We start from the raw sequence: 23182 nt of genomic DNA, 5'->3' as shown, positions 1-23182 counted from the left end.
GCATTTTATAGATGAAGACGTGGAGGTATAATAAGGTGAAGTGCCTTGCCCAAGTTCACACAATTAGCAGGCAGTCGCTCTGGGATTTGACCACCAGCCAGACGGGTTCGGTTTCAAGACCAAATCTTCTTCTGTTAAGGGCACTGCTTCCCTTGCCCCTTCTTAGTCTAAGGAAAGAGGTCACATTGAGAGAAGCTTCATAGCTTGCAAAGGCTTTGGATCCCCTTGCCCGAATTACAGGTTTGGAGAATCATAAACTGTGCATGCTCCAATGCAATAAAATGATAACCATGGGACACTAATAATAATCACGTCTCCTTTCAGGACTCCCTTATGTCTGTGCTTGTCCCCTTTCAAAAGACTGTCCACTTAGCTCATTCTTATCTTATCTTGGTTAATCAAGTCATATTTTGCTTTTCTCTGGCTCCTATTAAGATCTCCTTGAAGCCCTCCCCTGCTAGATAAGCCTCCCGGGGTTCTTTCCCTTTGCCATTAGTCACAATTTCCTAATGTTGAGCTTCTGCCAGAAGACAGAGGAAGCAGCTCCAAATGCAAGTGATTAGCTTGTGTGTGGGGCTTTGACACAAAGTTTTGGTCACTTACAAAGGCAAACTCACAGCTGGCCCAAGGCAGTTGCTTGTCATTTTCCATCACTGAAAAAATGCAAATCCCAGTAACTAGTTTCTTCAAAACATCTAGTCCCCTCACTTCTGTGGGGATAACAAGGCAGACATCTGAAGGCGGTTACTGGATCTCCACAACATTCAGGGCAGTCTAAGAGCTCAACTAATCAAGGCAATGTGTACATTATTGAGTGCTGTTTTTTAAAAAGCACTGACGGTCCATTAGGACCAATCATCCAACCATACAGAGATTTGCAAATGAAACTTGTTATTCCTGTGCCATTTCTTTGACAAACATTCCCTCATTGCGATGCAAGGTCTGGAGCAAGAACACAAAACTGCACAGGAAACTTAATGAAAACTGTTATCAAAAAGAACAGTTCTGAATTGGATTTAAGCACGTTTCTCAAGTGGCCATTATTTTTAACAAGCATGGAGATACTTTATTTTTATTAATGGGTTTCTATTTATCTCTGGGACTTTAATACCATATTTATTATGCTTTCCTTCAACCAACATTTCACTGAACACCTACTATGCACTTGCAAGACAATAGGAATGCCAAGAGAGTACACTGAAGCCTACTGAGGAGTTCACTGTCCCATAGGGATGACACACATTGTCTCAGGAAGGTTTAACCAGATTGCAGTGACATACAGTCCCAATACCTCATTGGCCAAAATCAGCAAAGATTTTTGTTCATGTTACATGTCCATTGTGAATGACCAGGAGCCTAGGATGATGAAGCAGTCACCATGTTTAACGTTGCCAGTCAACATGCTAGAAGAAAAATGTCTGAAGAGCCTTACATAGGCAATGATATGCTCCATTCCAGAAATGACACTCATCTCTTCCACTCTCAATTCATTGTTCACAACTAGTCATTGGTCCCATCCAACCATTAGGAAATTAAGAAGGACAATTCTTTTTTTTTTTTAAGGTTTTTTTTTTTTTTTTTTTTTTTTAAATTTATTTGACAGACAGAGATCACAAGTAAGCAGAGAGGCAGGCAGGGGTTGGGGGGGGGAAGCAGGCTCCCCGCTGAGCAGAAAGCATGATGCAGGGCTCCATCCCAGGACCCTGGGATCATGACCTGAGCCGAAGGCAGAGGCTTTAACCCACTGAGCCACCCAGGCACCCCTCAAGAAGGACAATTCTACCTTAAAGCTAGATTTGGGAAGATCCAGAAACATTTGAAGAATAGTCCTAATGAATACCACATACATGTTAGCAGATAATTGTGATACAATGAGAAAAGTGCTATAGTAGAGAAATGAGAAAAAGAAAGATCAATAAACTCACAAATTTCATGGAGTAATTACAAAAAGTTCCCATAAGAGGTAGCATTTGAGTTTAATGTTGAAGGGTGAACATTGTCTTTCTGGGGAGCTAAGATATGAGCATTCCAGAAAAAGAGGCATTGCTAAGGCAGAGAACAGGAAAACACCTTTCACTAGAAGATTGCTGGGCTGAAGCATCACATCTGGGAAGGGGGGCTGAAGGCAGGAGGCCAATGTGGCGGATATTTGCCTTTCTTGGGAGTTTGGTCTCACCCTGCAGGCAACAGCAGATAATAGAGTGTCTTACAGGGGAGAGGCGTATGGTGGAGTGTTAGGAATATGTTTGTTAGTTTTTTAGGAAGATAATACAGAGGAAGCAGGGAAGAGGAACTGGACGGGAGAGGGAGCCCCGCTAAGGGGCTGTGGCTGTAATTCAGATGAGAGACAGTGAGCCCTGCTTCTGGCCTGCCACGGAAGTCTGGGACGTAAAAGGCATTTTTGAGGAAGAACTGCTCAAACCCTAATGTTTTCTCAGGAAAATCATTGTTTTTAATTAATGGGGGGCTGATGGATGACAGGGAAACCTTCAAGACCACTTCAAGGCGGCTGATTTAAGAAATGAGGAAATACTACGCCACTTGCTTAGACAGGGAATTACAGCTGGAGATGAAAAACTTGTAGTCAGGAAGACGATGAGCTCAGATTTGGACACGTTGAACTTCAGGTGCCGGTGGAGATGCAGGTTGAGGTGGCCACCGGAATATAGGGCCCTGGAGTCTAAATCCATTGGGAGATACGAATTTGGGATCAATACAATTTGCAAATAATGCCTTGTCATTGGCAGGTGAGCCCTACTAATACAGCGTCTCCTAGAGAAAACTGAAGAGTTCAGTGCAAATACATAGAAACATTCTGAAGTTGGTTTTGTTAAACATTTAAATACATATGTATATGTCTAGTAAAAGCTCAGGGGTAAAGAGTTTGGGAATATCTCATCCATCCAAATGCCCTGAGAAAATTACTTCCACAATTTCAGTTAATATCTACCCCCATCGAAGCAAAAGTTTCTTGCCTAGGAAAATGTAGATAATTTAGAACAAGGAAATGTATATATTTCACTCAGAACTGATTTGATGTTTAACCTGAGGAAAGAATTTTGAAACCAAACTTTTAATGACAATTATAAGTAATCAATGCAATTTTTTAAGTGAATAATCAAGTTTACAGGGTTTCTGCAAATTTGGGTGGCCATCTGTAGGAATTTTCAATAGACTGGGTTTTTTTTTCTTTTAATTTTTAATTAAATTGGCCTAAGTCAGCAATCAAGGTTTCCATGTTACTGTGTAATGTATAGGGTAGCAAGTACACTGGGCTCCCACGAGCTCCAAAAGAGACCATTTAGAAGGCCAGAGGGAGAAATCTGAACTCTCATTGTCAACGTTCCAAGAGATAAACAGAGCAGTATAAGTCATTCTGAGGCAACGGGATCAGGGTTTTTAAATAAATCATATTAATATGTGAATAAGACAAGCATTATTCTCTTCTTTCAAAATTTAATAGAGCTTTTGTTTTTGCCAAGTAGGAAGGTGACTGTTGAGCTGTGTGGCTAAGAAGCACACCTTGGACTTTCTGGTCTTACCTCTCCTGTGAATGCCCAGGTTACACCTGCTTTCTAAGTAGTTGACCCTGACTCCTGGGGTCAGTCCACCTCAGGCCAGCTCCGGCAGGCCCCAAGTGGCTAGCTACCTGCTAAGCCAAGAAAACAAAACAAAACAACAAAAAAAAAAACCTGTCTTCTGGGATGCAGACCATCTAGGGATTTTTAACAATCCACCCATTTCCAGAAGTGAGAGGAAAGAATAAGCAGGTTGATTCAATGAGGCTGTTTTCTAAGTTCAACCTTTTCCTAAGCCCAGGTGACTGACAGGGAGAGGTTCAAGTCTGTATTCTTTATATGAAGGTCCACAAAAAAGAGTGTGAGTCTGTCTAAACCTATTTTTCCTTCCTTTGCTAATCTATGTTCTGAAAAGCACTGGCTTTCAAACTTCAGGGCCCTAGGAAATACATACAAATACCACTGAAACAAGTTTCACAAAACAGCATTTGCCTGAACAATGTGTGATGTGCCTGACATTTCCCAGTCTGTTCTGTTTCATGTAGAAAGGTCTGCTTGTGTCCCTCTAAATGACTTATGACTCACTAATTAACTTTGATCCTCAGTTTGACATGTAGTATCGTAGAGTATCCCTTCCCAAAAATACATTTAAATTCTCCATAGAAGAAAGCAAAAAACGTTGGTAATGCTTTGAGGCTCTCAACAAGTACATGGAACTATTGAGTCTCTGAGGTTCTCTATTCCAGAGTGGTTCTCTTCCATTTCACAGGGCACTGAGCATATACCAATGGGCCTCAATTCTGTGGAACCAACTGTTGCTTTTGAATGAATTTTCACCACCAGCACGTTCACTCTGTTTGGACGTCACCTTCTCAAGCAGAGCCCCACCCTTTATCCACTCAACTTCCAGCTAAGAGACTCATGATTTCGGGGATCCTAGACGAGCATTATTCAATAGAACTTTCTGTGTTGATGGAAAAGTTCTAGACCTGCATTGTCCACTGGCCACTAGGAACAAGTAGCTAGGAACATTTGAGTTGTAGCTAATGAAACTGAGGAACTGCATTTCAAATTTTATTTCATTTCAATTATTTAAACTTAAATAATCATGTTGCAGTTAGTAATTACCATAGCGAATAGTACCAGCTCTAGATAAACCCTCAAAATGTGTTATCATATCTTTCCCTCTTATTGCTTACAGCTAATTGCATTGACATCACATTGACTTTGCACTCGTCACACATTACCTTGTTCACTTGTGGTCCTTTCAAATCATGTTTATGGATAAGTGATTTAATCCATGCATTCAGTGTTCTCCATTTTCCTGCCATTTTCATTTTTTTAAATGAAGTTTTCCTTTTATTTCCATCACAATCTCATCTTCCTAGGCCTTTCAACATACTCATTTTTGCAATATAATTTGATGCTTTTTTTTTTTCCATTTAGAAAAACCTGAACACTAATCACAGACTCAGTATGCAAGCTATGGGCTGGTGAACAAGCAGTGGTTAAGAATGAAGTGACCAATTCCCAAATGCTATTTGGTGGTGGTAGGTGACGTAGACTTGTTTTGGCTCTGGATTGTACCTTTTTTGCATCTATATGTTGGAAATGTGTACATTTTGTATCTGAAATTGGAGAGTATGTAAGTAAAGAAACTAGTGTACTTAAACAGAGTAGGATGTTGAGGAGTAAAAAGTGTCTAAGAAAACACTTTCTGGGTAAAAAGATTACCTATAGATCACCTTCTGTTAATTGATTCTATTAATAAACTTGATGTCAAACAAAAAAAAAAAAAAAAAGAAAACACTTTCTGCCTTCTAAGGAGCTTTTGACTGAGGAAGGTAGAGAAGCATAGGTAGAAGAACTTCCCTATGAGACTTGTTAAGAGATGACACTGTGAGAGTGGTATAGTATTAACAGTATTGGAGAAAGAAGAGTTCTGAGTTGGGAACGGGGGTATTGAGGGCTTCTTAGAAGAGGTAACTTGGGGGCACCCGAGTGGCTCAATAGGTTAAGGCCTCTGCCTTTGGCTCCAGTCATGATCCCAGAGTCCTGGGATTGAGCCCCTCATGGGGATCTCTGCTTAGCAGGGGCCCTGCTTCCCTTCCTCTCTCTCTGCCTGCCTCTCTGCCTACTTGTGATCTCTGTCAAATAAATAAATAAAATCTTAAAAAAAAAAAAAAAAAAAAAAAAAAGAAGAGGTAACTTGTAAGCTGGGTATTATAGATTGGCACTCATAAGCATTTGGGGACAGGGAAGAGCACTCCAGGCTGGGAAACACAATTAAGGGAGAATTATAGATAACTTAGCCTTCTTTGAACAGGCAGCATACCCAAGCTATCTAGTGTCTTAATGTCTAATGTGTCTAATCAGGCCTGCATTTTAGGAAGATACATTCATCCGCAAATATTTACTTTGGACAGCAAGATAAAAATAATTATTAGAGGGAAATAAAACTGGAGCAGAGAGATCAGATCCTTGAGTAATAAGATAAAGTAAATGAGAAGTAACAATTCCCTAAACCAGGAGATGGCAAACTGTCCCATGGACTGTATCAGACCAAAAATCTGGTTGTGCAACTATACTTTTACAGAAACACATTCACATATTGTCTATGGCTACTTTCATGTTCAATAGTTGCCACAAGGACAGTATGACTTGCAAAGCCTAAAATATTTACTATCAAGCTCTTTCAAGAAGTTTGGCAACCTGGGTTGTAAATTAGAGTACCGAGAGCAGAGAAGGTGGAATGCATACCAGGAAAATGATGGCAACGAAATCTACAGGATTCAGAGACAGGTGGCACCATGGAATTCACTGACCAGGGAAGTTTAATTCAAGGATCCTTAGGGTCCCTAGCCGGGGAGACATAAAGAAAAGCAGTTTTGTTCGCTGAGATAGGGATGAGAACACAAGCTAGGAATAATAAAAGGTAAGGAGTGATGTGTTGTTTTTGAAGCACTGGTGGCCCCCACACCCATGTGAAGATGAACACACTCACCTCTGGAGCCAAGGAGAGACACCACAGCTAGACACATAGACATGAGGGCTGTCCATCTAGAGTTTAGAGGTGAAGAGAAGATGATGGGCCCAAGAGAGAAGAAAGGAGAGAACAGGAATGGACAGAAACCTGGGAGAACATGTCAATGTAAGCAGTGCACAGAGAAGGGAGAACCAGTGAAGGATTCAGAAGAAGGGTGGGAGGAACAGCATGGCATTATGGAAATAACAGGAGGCAAAAAACATACAGCAGAGAGGATAGCCTAGACTCAAAAGGTGTCCTAAGAGTCAAACAGAATGAGAAGGTGACTGAACATATCAAGGACATCACTGTTGGTATTTGTAGACAGAATCCAAGGAATGAACAGAAGGAGAAAAAGTTGTGACAGCAAATGAAAACTAATCCTTTCAGACCTTTAACTATTGAGGAAAGATAAAGACCAGCTGGAAGAGAGAACAGGTCAAAGGAGGTCTTTCTTGAGGAGAGGAGAGCTTTGGGTAAGCTTATTTTACACTAATGTCAATGGACTCTAGCATGAAGACATTTCCCAGACTTTGGACAGTTTATGAATCACTCAGAAGTCTCTGTTTGCTCCCTTTGGAACATACATCATTGCTATGGTCTGAAAAGTGAATGCTTCTGGAACCCAAGCACAAGCTAAATGAAATGCTCCTTCTAACGCAACCTAAAAATCTTCTTAAGTTTCCTAAAAGGTACCAAAACCTTTTTAAGATCTTCATGTCAAGAGCTTCCTATCCTTTGAATTTCAAAGGTGGCAAAAGTCATGTTGAAATTTGCAAGGTTGAGGAGATGTTAGTATCTGGAGCCTTTGGCTTCACCAAGTGGAACATGACTCCCTCTTAAGCCCAGAAGGTTTGCCCCCAGACTTACCCTTATGGGATCCAGGGTTGTAGCTCTCAAGGGTGTGCCTCTTCCGCTGTTGTTGTCTTTGAACCATCATTTTGACATTCAATTGTTGATAGCTTTACCTTAGAGAGAATGGAATAGAAAATAACAACTTTCAGGTTTGGAACCAACTGCTAAGGAAGGCAAAATGGAGAGAGAAAAAGCAAGAGTCTTTCAGTTATGTTATCGTTCAGTTAGTGATCAAACTACGCTGGGAAAACAACCCACCACTGATCTTCTGCTCATGCAAAATAGCTCATGTCCCTACTTCTTAAGCCATGTTGCATCGTGGTTTTATGATGTTTGTAACTAAGATCATTCCTACTAATATAGTTTATTGTTTTCTTTCTTTTCCCCTCTTTAGGAAGCAATATCTGAATGAAAGAAATTATCTCTAATTATAGAAGTTTAGGCCTTTGAAGTTGGGGAGAGTATTTTTAGAATACTCAGAAGCCAGGCTTATTCCCTCTATATTCTTTGTTCTTTTCCTTGCCACCCTGCCTATGCCAGGCTCTCCTTCGAAACTCAGTTCACTCGGCACCTTGTCTTTGAAGCTCTCTCTGAATTCCCCCTCTTCCATTCTCCAAAACAAAGTAGATTTTCTCCCTTGATGCCTTTGTGTACGCAAATTGCATATCATTTTGCTTTTTTTGGTACAAGTCTGTAAGACTCCCAGCTTCCCAGAGGCCAGGTTGTTACATCTTTTTTTTTTTTTTCCCTATATCTCCAGTGCCCAGCACAAAAGTACTCGATAAAAGTATCAAGGACTGAACTGTGTCCATCCAAAGTTTATATGCTGTACCTCTGAACCCCAATGTGACTGTATTTAGAGATGGGGCCTTTAAAGATATAATTAAGGTTAAATGAGGTCATAGGGGGAGACCTAATCCAATAGGACAGGTGTCTTTGTAAGAAGAGGAAGGGACACCATTGATACAGAGGAAAGGCCATGTGAGAACACAGAGAAAGGAGTCGTCTGCAAGATGAGACTGCAGGAAGTCTCTGCAAGAGACAGACGTCAGGAGAACCCAGGCTTGATGGCACCTTGATCTTGGACGTCTAGTCTCCGGAACTGTGAGAAAATAAACTTCTGTTGCTTAGTCCTCCCAGGCTGTGGCATTTTGTTGTGGCAGCCTGAGCAGATGAATACAAAAGGAGCGTTGAGGGCGCCTGGATGGCTCAGTCGGTTAAGTGTCTGCCTTTAGCTCAGGTCATGGTCCCAGTGTCCTGAGACTGAGTTCTGCGTTTGGCTCCCTGCTTGGCAGAGAGCCTGTTTCTCCTTCATCCTCTGCTGCTCTCCCTGATGGTGCTCTCTCACTCTCTCTGTCAAATAAATCAGAACACAAACAAAAGAGTGTTGAATGAATGAATGAGTGAGCTTCCTTTCAGAAAGGTAGTTCACACATCCACATTCATCTACTGCTATTAAAGCAATTAGGTGCTTCCGCTATTCCAAGAGTATGATTTCAAGACAACTTTGACAAATTAATTTTATTTTGGCTAAGAAAAGGAAGAAAACAGCCTGTCTCTTTGCCATGGCAAACATACAGAAAGGTATTTTCTCCTTAAGTCCTTCCATATCCCTAATTTCTGACTTTTTCTCTTTTAGGTTTGCTTTACACAGAGAATGATGAACCCAGTGGAGACCTGGGAACTATACGCAAAGAGGAAATACGACCAAAGAAAGGGGTCGCTTTCATCTCCCATGAAAGCAACGCTGTTTTTGTTGATACATATGGAAAAAATCAGGGCCAATTATGCATTGTGATTTGGCACTGGGGCTGCGGGCTCCCCACAGGCCTTTTCTTCCTTTCCACAGATATACCGTTACAGTCCATGGGAGCCCTGCACCCTCTGTTCCTGGCAAGGCCATTCCTCGGTGAGATGGACTTAGCCAGGGGCGTCTCTGTCACTGTCAGGATGGGCTTCAAGTGCAAACGGCTTTTTCTGTCTGTTGACTCTAAGGAAGAAGAACTGTACTTGGTCAAGGTGGAGTGGAGACCATCACACACTGTTTCACACAGTGGGTGTGGGCACAAGGGTGCCCACACAAAGGCACCCTCTCGAGCCTCAAGGGAACTTCAGAACTGCTCCAGTCTTCCTGGTGTTTCACCAGGAGCTTATTTCATGTGAGCTTTGGGTTGATAATGATCAATCCCCCTTTTCTAATCTCCTGGTCTAAAACATTGATATTCAGAATTTTTATAGTGGAGATTATCAGGGTGTTAGGAGACCTGGTTCTGGTCCTGCTGTCTGCTAACTTACTGCATGACTTTGGACAAGCTCCCGCACCACTAAGAACCTCAGTCTCTTTATCTATGAAACAAAAGGGTTGGACTGAGTGTCTCCCAGCTGAAATCATCTCCTGTGCTGCCCACTACAGTACCAACCAACCACATGTGGCTATTTAAATTTAAATTAATCAAGTGAAATTTAAAATGTAATTCCTCTGTCTCACACTTCAAGGGCTTTAGTAGCTGCATGTGGCTAGTGACTCCCATTTGAACAGCACAGATAAAGCATATTTCCATCATTGCAGAAAGACCAACTGGACAACCTGGGTCTAATGTTCTCATTTTATCATGACGACAAATAGATAATTTCATAACAAAGCATGACAGTTGAATAGTACTTTTGTGTTTATTGTGTGTTTTAATACATCATAACATTTTTAAAAAGATTTTATTTATTTATCCAAGAGAGAGCGCACAAAGCGGGGGAGAGAGAGGAGGAAGGGGCAGAGGGAAGGGAAAAAGCAGATTCCCCCTGAGCAAGAAGTCAGGACCCTCAGATCATGACCCAAACTAAAGGCAGATGCTTAACCAGCTGAGCCACCAGTTACCCCTTCAATGCCTCATAAGTTTTAACCACCCAAAATAGGTAAGAGAGGAATTACTATACCTACTTTATCCGATGAGGGCCCTAACTCAAGGATTAAATGAAATCAAACTCCTGTCAGGCCATGCTGCTGATGACCTCAGCACTTTCCAAATCCAGTGCTCTCTCTAACACCTGGCACTAAACCACAGGGCAAAGATGTGTGTGGCCTGGCTAAGGTCACTCCAACCCATGGCAGCGCGGAAAATAAGACCTAGCCGTTAAGAGCTGATCTAGCGACACGGTACCCTAGTTTTTATTTTATCTCCACATACCCTCACTGTGTGGTGTGACCATAGACCAGTTATTTAACATCTCTGGGCTCCTTTTTCCTCATCTGTCAAATGGGAATGGCGACAGTAACCACTGCTTGCGAGAATTCCAGGAACAGATGCAAATGAAGTACTTAGCTCAGGAAGCCAGGCACCTAACAACTGCTCACTAAAAGTTAGCGACCGTGAAGACAACCATTAGCACTACCTTTATTCTACCCTGAAACTGCATTTCCTCTCCGCCCCCAGCGGACCCACAGATAGCCCTTGCACACTTCTTGCCAGCTTATCTAAGAAAAGACAACATTACTCTTACACGTAGACAACAACTCCTTTTTTTGAAACCTACTGAGTGATTTGGCCTCATAACCTCCCGCAGCCCTGAGTTCCCCGGATTAATTACAAGTTGTTTAGGAAGAGCTCTCTCAGAGGGATTGCATTAATCCGCCTGGGCAACGTGCCACAAGCAAATGGCTTTTCCCCTTTAATTTTTCCAAAACTCTTTGGTGCCAGGAACACATCACGTGCCTGCCCCCAAGGAAGGCTTGGCACAGTAGGTGCCACTAGTGCGTGTGCGGGTGAGGGGAGAGGCTGGGGACCCCTACAGAGCCCCCTGTAGGGTTTCTCCCCCAGAGCAGGGCCCAGCAGCCTGACTGCAATGCTGGCTCTACCCAGCATGAGTTTCGTCTCCTGGAAAAGGCACGGCAGACACGTGTCTCCTGGTGATGACTTTTCCTTCCCTGTCCCACCACAGTGGAGTGCCTCAAAGAACAATATTTATGCGGACGGAGCCACAGAGTGTGGGGGGCCAGTCTACAAAGCCCGGCTCTACGAGAGCTTAGGGGGTGGGGGGCTGCCCCAGAGCAGGGCCAACAGGGCAGAGGCCTGAGTCCACAGGTGTTTCCCGCACCCCGCCCACCCTTTCCTGGGGCCCAACCCAGGGCTGAGGAAGTAAGCAAGGATCTTTTGGCCATGCTTCATTTCTCTAGGAGCCAGCAATGGAAGTGTGGTCAGACCCTCGGTGTCTCTTGAGGCAAGAAAATGAAGCGTTTTTGCTACTGGACACAGCCACGGAACATTGCGGCCTATGAGGAGTGACACCCAGCATTAATGGGGCCCCTCTGCAGAGTCTATCTGCCACTACCACAGACCGTCTCAACCCGAGCCACACGCACACCCACGGGGAAGAGCCACACACATGCGTGTTCGTTCGTTCATTCGTTCATTCAACAATAACTTCCTGAGCACTTGGTCTTGGGAGGATTCTGAGATAAGTAAAACCCAGTGCCTCTTGCAAGAACCTCAGAGAGCAGTGGGGAAGTGGCAAGGAGGAGAGAAAAATTAGGTGACAGTAGGGAAGTGCTCAAACGGAGACCCCAGCGGAGGGCTAAGAGACACACATGAGTCCAAGGGAATGACATGGGAGTTGGGTCTCCGTGGCTGGATGAGAATTTAGAGGTGCTGGTTTGGGGGTGGAGGAATGTCGGAAGAGCTCTTTGTGCAGCCTGTCAAACGCTATACAGACTTTATTCCAGGAGATGGGGAAAGACTTTGGTGGGCTGTGAGGAGAGGTAGGAGGTGGGATGTGATCTGAACACTGTTCTGTTGATAACAGATTGTTGAGGAGAAGGGGAAGGATGAAAGCAAGACTGGTTTGGGGGGCTCTTACAATAATTCAAATGACAGATGATAAAGGAAAGACACACCCACGCATTCTCCCATCCACTTGTGATATTCTTTGCCATCTGGCCAGACCGAACCTTCTCCCTCCTTCAGCAAGGACGACCCTCAAGTAATAATTACAGTCTCTAGCTTCCTATTCCTTGCTCTAATTTTCTTCCACGTCTTCAAATAAACCAGTAGGCTCATTGAGTTTCCCTTCATAATATGATCTCTGAATCTAAGGGTTTCGCAGAGTGCCCGTTCCATCTCTAGGGTCATAGAAACCCATTCTGTGGAATCAAGGGGACCTTGCTTTGGAGAATAATGTTGGATCAAGCCAAACTTGAGCACAGGGGAATCCTAAAAACCCCCACAGACCCAAGCAGTAGTCTGAGGCATCAGTACGAGAGATAGGGAATGACAGATACCTAAACTCCAAAAGAGTACAATAGACGCTATTCTTTCTGGAGTTCTTAGGAGAGACCCCGGCTGTCTTACAGCAGACTCTCTTTTGTTTCATTTCTCTCCCTTACATGGTGAGCAGTGTCCTTCAAAGGAAGCATTTAGAGGAAAATGTCTCCACAGGCCTGATCCTTTTCTTTGAAAACATAATAACACTCAAGAATGACAACAATGTAAATCACCAGAATCATTAGGCAGAATCTCAATGAATTGAAATTGCTTACATCAGGGTAAGATTAGGTCAGCTGCCTTGAAGGGAGCCAGAGCGCTGGGGTTCGTGGACTCCCAGCCTTTCAAAAGCAAATATTGTCAGAGCGGCACCATCTCGGTAGCCTGGATAGTCAAGCCTGATAAACCCATCCTTGTCTGGAAAGGAACAAATTACCCTGCCACTCAGTGTCTGAGACCCCTTTATTACCCATCCCACAAAGACAAATTACCCTGGAAATGCTGATAGGATTGACCCTCCAAAAGGGCTAGGTCTGTCCCACAAGCATGGGCTACCTCTGCTCATAAAATTTGGGTGGAAGGGACAGGGCTCCCCCAGAAAGTCCAAGATGCTGCCTCATGAGGAAAGTTACATTCAAATCACTGAGCAAACCCAGGAAGGTCTGAACACCCCAAGGGGGATGGAAATCCTCTGAAAAGCAAAATAGAGCCATTATGTCTCGGGCCTAGGAAAAGCCAGAGAGATTCTAGTGCCTGAAACAAATAACAGGAAAAATATGTCAGATGTGTGGTTGCGGCATAAATCATGAATAAAAACACAATTATAAGACTCCGGAGGAGCGGGAGGAGCCGTCGCTTGAGTACGACTCTCGATAACTATCAAACACAATTTTCACCGCTGAGGAGCGGGCAGTTAGTTTGTAGCCACATTTATTTTAGGATGTCAGAAATGACTTGCCCTGGGAAGCCATGGAGCCCTCCTCTTTTTTTTTTTTCTTTTTCTCCTTTGTAATAAAGTAACATTTATCTTCAAACAATTGGGACTTGATTCCTTCTGAGAGTAGAAGGTACTCCAGACCTCCAGTGACCCAGACAAGGAAGGAGAGAATGGCCTTGGGGGATTAAACGTTGGTGCAAGTCCCGAGCTGTGTCTGAATCCACATTCCATTTCCTGCCGTCCTTCCCTTCACAGGCGAGCCTTGATGAATCTGATTTGTGCTTCATGATTTGGGCCCTCCTTTGCACCATCTCTCCTGAAGGGGTGAAGCAACCCCCTCGTGGGTGAAAGGGCAGTGTTTAATGCTTGGGTTGGGGAGGGTTCAAGTTCAAGCCCCCCCACTTCTTAGTTGGATAGTCTTGGGATACTTGTGTAGTAACTCCCTATCTGCTACCCTTCGCAGTAAAACAGGAATACAAATAAAGCCCTCGAGAAGATTAAATTAGATCTTCCATGTAAACCACTCTGCTCTCATGAAATATCTGCAGAATTGAATTAAGACTAGACTGGAGATGAAAAGAAGGAAAGAACAAGGGTCTGCATAATGCATGAAACGTAAGCCTCAAACCCTTGGTCCCTGGGTAATCGAGAGTGGACCTAATAAAAACAGTAGTGACAATCCAACAGCAATCCATTTTCATTTTGGAGATAAATATTTTTATATCTTAAAAACTAGCAAGAGAAAATGATTTAAGATGGGTAACAATCAAGAGGGCCAGTTATCATTGTCGCCAAAATAGAAGCAAGTGACTCAAAGTGGCCCAGGCAGAAAGAAATACCTAGGAAAGGTTTAGCTACCACCTCTGAACGTAGTCATTCTCTGCTACACAGCAAGGAATCCTCTTGGTCCATCATAGGGTGTTTAAAATAGAGGATACAGGATTCAGTCTTCTCAGGAAATGAGAGGCCCAGAATGGAAAGGAAAGGTCCAATGATTCATTTTTATGATGTTACATGATTCTCAAATATTATTTAAATAATACTAGCTCAATGAAGTATCCCCATTTTACAGATGAGGAGCTTGAGGCTCAGGAACAGACCAAAAGTCATGTCACCAGTTAGGTGCAAAAGCTGGGATTACACTCAAGTTTGTCTGACTTCCAAGCCACTGCATCCAAACATGGCGGGGGGGGGGGGGTCATTATACACACACAGTCACACACACACACACACACACACACACACTCACACACACGTGGAAAGAGATATCGATTAATCTACTATGCTCATTAACAAGTCAGTCTTTCATTAACAACAGATGGAAATGATGGTAAAGCAACCTTTATTGTTTCCCTTACTGGGTCTTTCCGCCCCTCCCCCACCCCCCAATAATGCAGTTACCCTCGGGCATGTTTCTGTGAGGCAATTTGAGGTTTCAATGTCCCATAATGTCAAGCTGCCAAGCAGGAAAGGAAAGCCAGTTTTAACAATGCATCTCATTTTTCACCTAATTAGTACCAACACACTTAGGGATGTTAAGGGTGAAGTCTGAGCTGTCAGCTGCTGGCAAACACAGACCCATCAGTGTAAATCTCATCCCAGACAGGGGCCGGGGTGGGGGTGTTTCCCCAGTTGAAGGCTGTTGTTCTTGGCTGGGTGGTTGACAAAACAGGGTCCCTTCCCTTCTATGTGTCTGGTTCTGGGTGAGTCCGGTGCTGCCTCAAACAAGGCTGACCTTCCTTCCAGCCTAGAAGTTTCCTGTGCTCCTTTACACCTAAGAAGCCTGGCTCTGAGGGAGTGAAGGGACAGGGCCACCCCTTCTTTCGCCCGCGGAATAGAAGCTGCGTTCTATCAACTGTCCACCATTACGGATTCTCCCTGTGCTCTATTTACAAAATGGAAACAGATGAATTCAATCAAACATAAGCCCCCCGAATTATGGCTTCCTTTATACCTTGTGGTAAAGGAGTTTATACATAATTGGCACATGATTTTCTCCAGTGGTTTCAAGTTGTTCCCAAACGTAAAAAGGAACCTTTCAGTTTGGGAATGAGATGGTTTTGTTTCAAACCAATCCATAATGCCTTCCAAAGGCAGAGAGAGGGTGGGTCGGCGGAGCGAAACCAGGAAAGCAGCCAGCGGGTCATGGCCTCCTGCTTTAATTGGGGCAGATGGAGGCAGGCGGAGGGTCAGTGAGAAGAGCTGCACAAAACCTCCTTTTGGCACTTGTGGTGGTTCTAGGGAGTGAGACTCTGTTACGTTGGGGATGGAAAGCCACAGAGTCCCCCACATTTACCAATGCAGTCTGCTACTGGACCATGAGATACAGAAGTAAGTCCTTGCCTTTTTCAGGTCAAGGACAACCAACACCCAATGACTCCACCTTCTACAGACTCTATAGATCAAAAACACCTTCCACCAGCAAAAGCCAATTGACAAAATTGGCTGGCACCAAAAAGCAACATAGTCATTGTTCAGCTATGTTTACACAAATCTTTAAATGAGAGTCAATGCAGAAAATAAGGAAAGACCACTCTACATTTGGCTTTAAAAAGCTGGGTTTGGAGCCCGAGACATCTTCCTAAATTACTATTAACACAGTCAACAGGTTAATATGTGTTCAGGCTTCATCCAAATGGGGCAGCTAGATCATGATCTGATTACACTAAGGTAAACAAAAGGGCAATTGTGTTCTCACCCGGGATCAGGAGGCATCTTAAAAGCTCTTTCATATTTATTTTCCACAATTTAGCAAGCTCAAAAGGGAAATGTTCAGCTCCACTAGAGGATTGCTTATGTGTTGTGGAAACAGCAGGTCACTCCAGGTTCTCAAGGCATTAAAGATTCATGTAGGAATTTTACCAAGATCGTAGGTCTTAGTGGTTCCAACTGCAAGCTTTCCTCAAAGACGGTGGATACAGATTTGGGAGAACAGAAGCACCATTTGGTGAGAGAACATCTCACACAACCCGTTACAGATTTCTGTTTGGGGGCAGGGAGGCCTTTGTTATCAAGAAATTCTGGATCAATTGTGAACTCATAGTCTTCCAAGCCCAGGAAATCAAATGTGACTCTTTGGGGTGCTACACAATGTTTGGTTCCTCTCTGATCCCTCTCCCAGACAAACAGGAGCCAGGATTTCTGGTCCACAGAGAAGAGTAACCTAGAAGAAGCCCAGTCCAAGCATGCATCAAGTAGTAAAAGCCAAAGGGCTCAGGGTCCTGGGAGAGCTTTGTAAGAATATCACTGAAATTAAAGCCTGGACCGATGGCCCAACTGAGGGCAGTCTATAGGGACCACTGGAAGCAGAGCAGTGGTTTGGAGATTGTGAGACAGCCCCTGAGAAGGAGTTCCATGATCACTATTAATGAGACTTGTGGTACACAGCCTCTATGATGACCCCCAATGATCACTACCTCTTGGTATTAAAGCCTCATGCAACCCTATCCCAAGTGTGATCTGGACCTAGTGATGAGCTTCTAACGGATAGAATATGACAGAAGGAACGGAAGGCTATAAGATTACTGTCAAAGTAAACCAGAGCCAAACAGAAGTTAGAGCCATAAAGGGAAACTTTATTCCAGAACTATTGCAATAGAGGAAGAGTGGTCTCACTATAGAATTGGGCACAAATATAGAATTGGGCGCTAAATCCAAGAAGGACAAGTAGGGATTAACGGCCATGGAGCAGGATGGTGGTCAGTGGGTAGAAAACAACTAAAAGGAAACATGAGGAATGAGGGGCATCTGGCTAACCTGACACAGGAGGATTCTTCCTGAAGGCAGTCCAGGGTGGTAAGATATGGAGGCTTGGGAATAAGGAATTTCACCACATATGAAGAGTGATCAGATACCAAGGGCAGAGGATTCTGGCTAAACCAACTCACTAGGATTCTTGCTAAACCTGGAATAAGCAGGCAAAAGACAGAACCAAGAGTGAGGAGCCTCACTCCTATTGAGTCAAGTAAGGTCATTACAAAGAGAAGTGGCTTCTGTCTTACTCTTCTTGCTCTCTTGAGGGCTTGCTCTGATGGAATTCAGCTGCCATGTTTTGAGATGCCCTATGGAGCAGTCCACATGGCAAGGAACTGATGAAAGACCCCAGCCGAGAGAAAGCGAAGAACTGAAGCTCTCCATCCAGTAGGTTTCCAGGAACTGAAATTTGCTTGGGTGTGGTCCCTCCTCAGCCTTCAGATGAGACCACAGCCACAGCTGACACAACAGTGGCAACCTTGTGAAAGTCCTTTAAAGCCATACCTGCCCTACAGAAAGTGTAACATAAATATTTCTGATTTTAAGCTGCTAGGTTTGGGGGGTAATTCACAGCACAGTAAAAATGAATATAGGGCCTCTATGGTCCCAGATGGAGAGGGAGTCGCTGAAGGTTCTCATGGACACTAGAACATGATATTCAGAGCCTCTGGGCATCTAAGGGGTGGCCGCCTTAGTGGTTGGGTAATTCCTTCATTTGCTATGGAAGCAAATGTGCAGGAGTCCTGCTGTACCTCACCCTCATTAAGCAACAGCAGCGAATCACAAAGGCCACACAGCGATTGTGGAACAGCGGTACAAAGCAAAGGGAACAGAGAGGAAAACATACCAGGGTATTCTCTCCAGATAAGTTTTATGATCGAAAAGTACAGAGTCCATATCCAGGATAATAATAACAACCAAATGGAAGAAACCCTTAGGGTTTACAAAGTGTTTTATATCTGTGATGTCATCTACCCCTCACAAACATCCTAGGTTTCTTCTTGGACCTTGAGGGATCATTTGGAAGGATAAGTAGAGGAGCACAATTTCCTACATACCCAAATCAGAAGGATGGTCCTTGTCTATCTGAGAAGGAGACACTGACCTCTTTGACCAGGCACAAAGCTTCAGGTGAAAAAGGAAGGAGTTGCCTGCCTAGCCAGCTGGACGGGCTGCATCGATCTCAGCCAACACGAAGAAAAGCCACAAGTAAATCACCGTCACACCTGCACCCCAGGGCAGAGACTATCTCCAGTTCTGCCAATGAGGACGTCAATTTTGTGGAGCTTGTCCAAGTTAGCACAGCCAGAACATGGTACATGTGGAAGCTGGGCCCAGGTCTACATCACACCCTGTGGCTTTTCTACATCCTCAGTTACGTCGCTGACTACTTAGCATGCAAGCCCAAGTAAAGACCTCTTCTAAGTTGCCAGAGCACTTTTCTCCAAGCCGCCGCAGGAAACAAATGAACAAGGAGAATGGGAGAATATTAATAAAGGGGCTTCCACATTTGGAATGCTCTCACACCCTCTGATGTAAAAGATTAGAATGAATAGACATGCCCCTCATTCCCAATCCATGCTCTAGCTGAAGTTCATTATCCTACCTCTTCTCCACTCCTCAGTTCCAATCAACTCCAATCCTTTGCTCTCCGACGTATGGAACAAATCTGCTTCGTCTCCCCATCACTGTTTTCACTGCCCTAGTGTAGGGGACAACCTCCCTTCCCTTGATGGCTTCATAACCAGCCTCCTCATCTCTGGGCTGGGGCCTTACCCTCAGAGTGAACCTGTCAAAACCCAGATCCAAACCTATTGCTTGTTTCTTTCAAACCCCAACATGTCTCCCCTATATTACAGGACGAATTTCATCTCTTAAATCACATACACAGTCTTCTATGGAGGGTCTGACCACCATCCGTCTCAGCAGCTCAGCTCTTCCCTCTCCCTGCCCCCTAGTTCATGTTCCAGCTGTGGTTGGGACGGCTTCTGTTTCCTCAAACAGGTCATGTCATCCCTTGCCCCAGACCTTCCCTAGAACTGTTCCTTCAATGGGAACCACCGGTTTCCTCTTACACATTTGACTAAATCCTACTCCATCCCTAAAACCTAAGCATCTCTTCATGTTCCTCCTTCCCCTCTCCAATATAGTCCCTCCTTCCTCTGAGCTCCCATTAACTCTGGGCATCCACACACCATCACATCACATTATAGCATCATCCTTGTATGTGTTCTGCCTCCTGTGCCAGCTTGGGGGGGAAGACTGAACAAAGGAAGGAGCGTGAGCAAGTGGCCAGAGTACCCATAGGCAAACTAAGAAGACAAGCAAAGGGAGTGGGTTCGCACACTAACTTCCTTGGACACAGATTCTGGCTTGCTCATTCACTCTTTTCTCAGGGCAAAATATTCATACAATCGTAACTAAGCAGCAAAAAATAATAATAATAATAATGATAATAATAAAATCAATCAAGCAAGCAAGCAAGCAATCCTCTTTCTGGATTCAAACCTAGCATGACTGCTGAGGGAGCTCCAGGCAGATGAGAGGGAACGTCAGGCTAGCAAGAGCAAACTTATGGGTATATGTTTCTCAGAACAGTAATGCCACCAGATGCTCCACTGAAAAGCATTTGAGTAGCAAATGGATTTGTAAGGTCCCTAGTATTGTCTCTTTCAGGGTGGGGTGGGGTGGGGAAGCATTTGCAAGTCAAATAAATTTGAGAAATGCTGCATAATTTTATGTTAAAAGCTCTGAGAAGTTCTGCAGTTTTTTTTTTTTTAAGGCATATAAATGTCTTTGATCTAACATTCCCCAGATACACTTGATTATGGCCCATCCCTCCCTGTGTCTCTTTTCCACACATCATCCACAGTATTCCCATTCTAAGCACATTTTAAGAAACAACCGCTGAATGAAAGTGTGTTTAAGTTGTAGAATCAAGCAGACCCTGGTTTGACCAGGTTCTAGCAGTACATGGGGCTCATTTGAATATCCCAACCTGCCTTAATTTCCTCCCCTCTGCAAAAAGGTCTGTAATGTCCACATGGGAGGTTGTTGTGAGGATTAAAAGAGATACTTTAAGTTCACCACTTGACACTTAGTAAGTATTAGTAGTTTGCTCATTCAATTTTTTTCCCCAGCATTGCTTTATTTCCCCCCAGAGCCTTCCCTGTAGGGCCTTAAACCTCTGGTAAAGAGGTAAATGCCAACTGCAAGATTACTTGCTTTTTAGGACACCAAGCAAGCAAACACCATGCTTTACTAATTTTTCTTACCAAATCAGCCTAAAACTGTATTTACTGCAGGCAAACCAGCAAACCTTCCTGTTCAAACTGACGGATCGCTATTTCCAAATAATGACTCCTTTTGTGCCATGGGTATCAGAAGACCATGACACAGACAATAAAGCAGAATGTCTTGGCGCCCGGGAGACGCTTGGTTATAAATTAGTTCCCCAACTAGAGAGCTGGGGCCACTGGGGTACTGTTCAGAACACTCAGCACACACAACCTTCGTTTTGTTTCTCTTCCTTTGAATAAAAATGTGTCTGATGCTTCACCTACAATGAAAATATTCTACAAGCTGTAAAAAACAAAAGTAATAACATACTTCATAGGCATGCATAACCATGAGATAATTGTGCTTCTCAGTTCGTTGATGTCACTCCCCCCAAAACAGGGGTGTTATAATGTATGCCTTGTTGTGTGGTAGTTCTCCAAAATATTATTCGTAGGAGGTTTATAATAACAAAGTATTACCATAATAAATACTGGTCACAGGAGTCTTCTATCAGAGCAGAAGCTTACTAAACTTACTCACATGCCCTCTCCTTGAATCAAGATTAAATTTCACTTTTTTAATCAAAGATACTAAATCCTAAGAACTCTGAACCTTGAAATTGATACCCTTTTTAGAAAGAAAAATTAGATCGGAACTGTCAGAAGGAGAGATCAAAATGACAGGAGGCAAATCAGAAGACGTGCGTATAAGAGGTTTTCTTTAGTTCAGCTGTCAGGAAAACATTGAAGCGTCTTATCTCCCCAAAAGCCCCAAAGCCACCGTCCCAGGCCAGGCAAGCCAAAATTGTTTTAAGAAAAAATAAAGGCACAAAAGGCTTCTTACGAAATTCATATTTAAAGTGTTACTTAAGCCCGCAGCTTCGACCAGTAACAAACGGGGGATCCAGGATGGTGGTAGGCAAATGAGAGAAGAAATTATTTATACTAAAGATCAAATCCTGTTAAAAAGAACTCTAAAGAGACCAGGGTTGTTTAATTATTCTACCCTATCACCCTATCAAATATTCTTTCAAGTAAGTGGGTCAGGAATTAGACCTTAGAAATTTAATTATTATACATAATTTTGTCGGAGAAGCATTTGTTAGAATGTGATCTGACCTTCAGCTTTGATTGAAAAGAGAGCCTATTTTTTTAAAAATCCCTTTATAATGAAGTAATGGTAACTTCTCTTGAGGGGTCACTGTCTGAAAGTCTCTCAGATCATTTAAAATGGACAGTGCGGCGGGCTTAAAGCTGTAGTTAAGAAATAGGTGACATACGGGTTTTTTAAGTTGCTGTGTTCAGAAAGTTAACTGGAATGTGACTTCCTTCCGCTCCTACAAAAAACATTCAGAAAGGGTTTGCATGCAAACTCCCTGTCTCTGCAATGAGTACATAGTGATCCTGGAGAATGAATGGTCCCAACTCTTTCCCCTTCCTGGCCCTGGCCTCCTCCTGGGCCAAGTGTACTTCTCTAGCTGCAGCAGTAAGGGTTCCATCAGAGAAACAGAATCATGATGAGGGGTATGCTGGATTTATTACAGGGCTGAGACCTTCTGCAATCTCGGGAGTGAGTTAAGCAGTCCCTTGAAGGGCACTGTGCTTTCATCTGGTACCAGGACTGAGGCCAGCAAGGCCAGCAGGTGGGCAGAAAAGTTGTATGCAAAGTGGGGCAGAGGGATGGCCAACAGGACGCTCTTGTTCCTACATGGGGGTCTCATTGCCGCCAAGCCCCCAACATTCAGGCAGATCTGAAGAGGAGCTGGTGCATTCTTCCCTCCTCCTAACCCCCGAAACTGCCCACTAGCCCAGCCCATGCTTCAGAGCAGCCAAAGAAAGAAGTCCGGTGGAACCACAGGAGTTGTGGGTGGCTGCTGCCCGCACCGACGAGGCAGGCCAGCGGATTGCCCGTGAGAACAGCAGCCAGAGCCATGAGCATGGCTTCATTTCCACCTTCTAGAGAATGCGCACATCTTCTCTCCCCCTATTGATCTCCCCCGATTGCAGAATCATGCAAGAAAGGCCGTTCTGAGAAACATAACTCCCGTTTAGCTAAGCCACCACACTTTCCCTAACTTTGAATTCTGCCATATAACTTGCCTTGGTCCATGGCAAGAAGTGACGGCATACCCGTTCGATGTCCACCGGACCGCGTAAGCAGAACTGAAGAATCGCAGAGCGAGCTCAACGCAACACCAGCAGCCTCGGCCTGAAGATGAGGACTCTGGCCAAGCCCCAACTAGATGAGCTAAACTGCCACCAGTCTGCAGACGTGTGAGTAACAGCAGATGGTTATGGAAGCCCCTGCGTTTGGGGAAGCAATTGAGGCAGTCCCAACCTTACTTGATGATTAAGGACCCATCACCCTCCGATCCTGAATTTCTGCAGTGAACCGGGCCCCTGCGGCCCGTGAGCACGTGTCCATGACGTGAGGCAGCGGAAACCCCGAGACAGGAATCCAGTCGACTTGCCTGATTTCCGGGCACCCACTTTTCTAAAACAAAATAGCATCAATTCAACATTAAACCCCAACTGTGGCCACAACAGTGCAAAATCTTGAGAAA

The sequence above is a fragment of the Neovison vison genome, chromosome 4 (assembly GCF_020171115.1).
Source record: "Neovison vison isolate M4711 chromosome 4, ASM_NN_V1, whole genome shotgun sequence".
Lineage (NCBI taxonomy): Eukaryota > Metazoa > Chordata > Mammalia > Carnivora > Mustelidae > Neogale > Neogale vison.
This window is presented reverse-complemented; position numbering follows the sequence as displayed.